The sequence below is a fragment of the Carlito syrichta genome, unplaced genomic scaffold, assembly GCF_000164805.1.
Source record: "Carlito syrichta isolate Samal-C Ts95f unplaced genomic scaffold, Tarsius_syrichta-2.0.1 Scaffold308155, whole genome shotgun sequence".
NCBI classification, from domain to species: domain Eukaryota; kingdom Metazoa; phylum Chordata; class Mammalia; order Primates; family Tarsiidae; genus Carlito; species Carlito syrichta.
Genome location: NW_007252251.1, coordinates 553,715 through 558,934, shown reverse-complemented (window position 1 = coordinate 558,934; position 5,220 = coordinate 553,715). Strand labels below are relative to the sequence as shown.

The 5,220-nt window shown below is 40.4% G+C and overlaps 1 protein-coding gene across 1 annotated transcript in view; it reads right to left on the bottom strand.

Moving 5' to 3' along the window:
* The window catches only part of NKAIN2 (sodium/potassium transporting ATPase interacting 2), a 594,114-nt gene that overhangs the window by 292,478 nt on the left and 296,416 nt on the right, over positions 1-5,220 (bottom strand). The window lies entirely within an intron of this gene.

Here is a 5,220-nt window from a genome sequence, read left to right as displayed (position 1 = left end):
ACCCGCCTGGGCAGCAATACCTCATCTCTACAATAAAAAAAAAAAATCAGCCGGGCGTGGTAGCGTGCGCCTGTAATTCCACCTACTCGGAAGGCTGAGGCGGAAGGATCGCTGGAGCCCAGCAGGTCGAGGCTGCCCAAGAAGTAGCTCTGAGTCTGAGAGTGTAACTGGGGGTTATCCAAGAAGCTTAACAGGAGTCAGAGCCAAGGGGATTCTGAAGTGCAGGAAACAAGAGGTGATGGCCAAAGACCCTGAAGCCAGGGACCAGGCTCTGAGCTACATCAGCCCAATGGATTAAGTAGCAGATGCCAGCAGGATGCACACAAAGACCACACCCCAAGACAACAGAGACCAGCGCATAGATCGGTACCAAACCACACTCCTCACTTGCCAGCCAGAATGCCTGAGGACCTCACACTTTCCCTCCCTAAAGCTCCAAAACCATCTTGGGAAGAAGAAAGAAGAAACACTGCTGGTCCCGATTTGAACTCTGAATGGGCAAAAGGTGTCCCAAATCCAAACGACTTTTGAAAGAGATACATTTACTGGAAATTTTAAATGAAGTGTCTCCTTTCCCATTTTGATGCCACTCATGAGGAAAACGAGAATCAGTTATAGAAAATAAGAAATGCACACTTTCTTACAACGTCTGAGTTGTGTGAATAAAATTTGACTCAGAGAACTCAAGGAGACCAAGCAAGAGAGTCTCGATTCTGGAGGAAGGCAGGTCTCTCTATCCTCTGAGCATGTAGGCGGGCAACTTCGAGGCAGCCTAGGTTCCTTTTGCAAAGAAGTTTAGATCAGTTCAGGCTCCTTGGATAAACATTTGACTGAAACTCCACATTCATACCAGATAGCACAGCGGAAACGGTTTTACCTTAAACATACTTCACACTGGGAGAACAGACCCCCACATTGACAGCAGAAAAACTACAGCAGGGCTTCTGCAAAATGTCTGATTCAGAGCAGCATTGATGCTCAGTGCACCTGCCAGGAAGAGTGTGCTGTGAAACGCACCCCAGGAAAGAGAACGAGTTCACTTGCTTGGTAGTTATTTGGAAGTGACCAATTGCATTTTGAGGGAGGTTTAGCAAAGATAATACTTTTAGTCTTGCATTAATTAAAGTTGAGCTACTATTTCAGTCTGTACCTTTGTACTATGACCGAACGCCTCTAGGGGACGCTCCCGGTTTGATAGTAAAATTTTGTCATTGGCAGGGAGGAGAGCGCTTATCTTCCCATGTTTTCTATTCTAAAAAGACATACTCAAGACTAATAGAAAAATTATCGGTTTATGAAAAGTATGGGATAAAGTGAAGATGGGTTTCTGGTAATTTAGTAGGAAAATGTTTTAGAAGGCATCTGTCAATCTCTAAACTTCCCCAGGAAAATAATGTTTGCTTAAGCTAAATTCTTTCTACCAAATACGGGTAAAGCTTTGAAGCTGGACAGACTAGAATCGAATTAAGTCCTGCTGTACAACATTGAGCAAATTACTTCTCTAAGATAAATGCAGCTGAAAAACAGGGTTAGTGTGCAATAATATATAACTCATTGAGTTTCTGTGAAGATTAATTGGGAATAGTGTTTAAGACATTTTCAGTTTGGGCACATAGTAGAGGTTCAATAAATGATAGTTCTGTCCCTCTTATCGACCATAATATAATACTGACCAATATTCTGACAACAAATCTGAAAACTTTTGAGGTTCTGTCTAGTAACATTTATTGCTGCATTAAAAAAAAAATTGCCCCAGGAGCTCTGATTTTTTAAAACATTTCTCCTCCATTTGTTCTTAAACATTTGTAAGCACAAAGAAAGAACTAAGAAATATATGGACATTTTTGTTCCCTTAAAAAGTTTAAAAAGGACACGTTTTGGTTTTATCTTTAAATCAAAAAGAGGAAAAAATTAGATTAAAAAAAAAACAAACCCTTCCATTTACCTTCTAAAGTCCAGTCTTTTTTTTGAGTCGGAGTCTCACTCTGTTGCCCAGGCTGGAGGACAGTGTCTCACTCTGTTGCCCAGGCTGGAGGGCAGTGTCACGTACACGGCCACCGCAGCCTTGACCTGCTGGGCTCAGGCGATCCTTCCACCTCAGCATTCCAAATACCTGGAACTACAGGTGTGTGATACCACGTCTGGCAAATATTTTGATTTATTGTTGAGATGCGGTCTCTCCAAGTTGCCCAGGCTGGTCTCGAACCCATGGGCTCAGGCAATCTTCTCACCTTGGTCTTCCAAAGTGCTGGGATTATAGGCATGTGCCACCACGCCCGGGCCTAAAGTCCAGTCTTTATTTGAGCATTTTGGAGCAAGTTATAACAGGAAACAAGAGTATCCAAATGTAGGGCAATAATGGTGCTGCAGCAGCGTTTCCTTTAAATTGCTGTGAATTTCGGGTTGCATAAATATGTTTGGGACCAAGTATCTTGCCTGAATGTAACACCTGAGATGCTTAGCCTCTGCTTTACTGACTGGGAAAGGAGTGATCATTATTATTTTTTTCAACAAGCTATTGGCTCAACCCTTAGCTTTTGATTCTGCAAGCTTCTTTTCCCCTGTTCCACAGTGGATATCAAGAAGATATTTTTCACACTAAATATTTAACTCAGGAACTTCACTGGCTTGACTGCACTAGTCAGTTTTTGGATCACTTATTTTCCTTATATAAAAGAAAATGCCAGATTAGATGGCTTTCAGTGTCTCTTGCCTATCTAAAAATACTGTGAATTCCCATAGACCTACCTGTGTGTAGAAAGAAGACCTTATTAACTTTGGCTATCGGAGAGATGCTTGCATGCCTCATTCTGATTTTAGTGCCTATGTGTGTCCAGTGTTTGCCAGACTCTGGGAATCCAAAGCAAGCAGTCCCCATTATCGTGGGCTTTGAAGTTTAGTTGAAAGAGTCAGATCTAAAACCAATAAATACCCTAAAGTAAGTATATAATTTAGTTAGAGCACAGAGAGAGCTTGAGAATGATACTCATGGTATCATTAGTAGGCAATTGAAATTAGAGTTCCTGTTTGCCAAGGAACGTTTATTTTAGATAACACTCTCCTTTCAGAGCTGTTAATGTTGTTTTCAGGTTAGAACCAAGTCCTGTGAGCAGAGGATGGATACATCTGAAACTTCTGTTCTGTTGTGTGACAGGTCATGCTCAGTTTCTAATGATCATCAACTGAAAACCAACTTCATTAACCACTGAGTAATTACTAACACTCCCATGAATAATGGTCAAGGTAATTTTAGAAACAGCCATTTAGCTGACACATCAAAGGTGACCAAATATGTCTCACAAAGTAATGACTCTGACCAGTGAAAAATTAAACCACATCCCGTCATCAATTTGTTTTCAGATAAGTTAATGGAGTCTCCTACAGCATAGATTTTATTTTTACTTTTCTGGTTTCATTGATATGACCTTGGTTGGGATAGAGGGAATGTTTTCAGATAAAAGACTGACGATGATGCTGTCAGTGATTTCAAACTTATTCCAGTGAAATCGTGGAAGCTGACTGTGACCCCCAAGCTTAAAATCGCCTTTTCCCTGACAAAAGCAGTAATGTATTTATCATTACTTTTTTGCTTGCCTAACTACTTAGAAAGGTATTTTACTCTCACCTGAGTAATGGTCTTGAAATATTGGGATTCGGTAGAAAAGAAGGGTAATAGAAGATAAGAAACATCAGAGACCAAGACATGTAAGAGACAGGAAATCAAGTGGCAAAATCAGGGAAGGGAAACTTAAAGAAGGTGGAAACACTGCTGATGTGGACTCCATTGAAAGGAAAAAGAAAGAACCCTACACAAATTCTCGACATTTCTTAATTTCAGTTGCACCATACTCAATTATGTAAATAACCCCAAAGCTATAAACAAAACCCAATTATTTTTCTGTGACAACAGACTAAAAATACTAACACCATTTCCCCTTTCTCCCCTCATCCCGTTGAATTCCATAACCCACCATTATAACGTTGAAACACTGACTTGCAAAGACCTTTATTTTTCTTGACTATTTTCTTTTCAACTATAGTCACCTGACAATAGGTTCTAGGTTAATCAAATATATCTGTCTACTCCATGCCTGCACCACAAAACCATGCTGTCACATTTTATTTTTATGACCCCAAGTCCCCAAATGGCAAGTCGTGATGTTCTGCAATCCTAATTCCTCCATCTATTAGGTTTTATGCTCTCCAACACCTCCTGTCTCCTCAGACTTCCATCAATTTCCCTCCCTTTCCTCTACTCTTACCGAAATCAAAATCCATTTGACTCTGAACCATGTTTTCCCTCTCTCTCTCTCTTATTTTTCTAGTGCCTAGCTTCTCTTAAAGGCCAACCCGTCTCTGGAGCCTATCACCACTTCCTTCTCAAGAACTCTGTTCCTAAAATATTACTATTCCTGTATAATCAACTTCACTGTCTTTGAACTCATCATCACAAACACACAACTCTTTTTTTATTTTTACTTTTTAAACATTTATTTATTTATTATAAAGATGTGGGGTACAATTCAGGTTATGATTATAAGCATTGATCATGCAGCTACCCTTGTTGATGAGGTATGCCCCTCCCTCTCCTAGCAGTTTCCACCAATTGCCAGTCCCACCCCACCTTCCCCTGACAGTTTTCCGCTACTGCCAATTGCTTTCTTATAGCATTATAATTGTTCAAGGTCACCTTATCAGTGAAAACATATGGAACTCAGTTCTTTGTTTCTGTAATAAATTACTGAGTATGATCGACTCCAAATCCATCCAATTTGCAGCAAAGTCCATATATTTGTCCTTGTTTATGGCTGCATAATATTCCATTGTGTATATGTACCACATTTTTAAAATCCAGTCGAGCTTCGATGGGCAACACGGTTGGTTCCATATTTTTGCTATTGTGAATAGAGCTGCTACAAACATACATGTGCAGGTATCTTTTTTGTAGAATGATTTGAGTTCCTCCGGGTATATTCCCAATAGGGGAACTGCTGGGTCATTTGGAAGGTCAATTTCTAGTTCCTTCAGAAATCGCCACAGTGTCTTCCAAAGAGGTTGTACTAGTCTGCATTCCCACCAGCAGTGTAGAAGCGTTCCTTTTTCTCCGCAACCTCGCCAGCATCTGTTGCTGTTTGTTTTATTAATGATGGCCATTCTTACAGGGGTTAGGTGGTATCTCAAAGTGGTTTTGATTTGCATTTCTCTGATGATGAGTGAGGC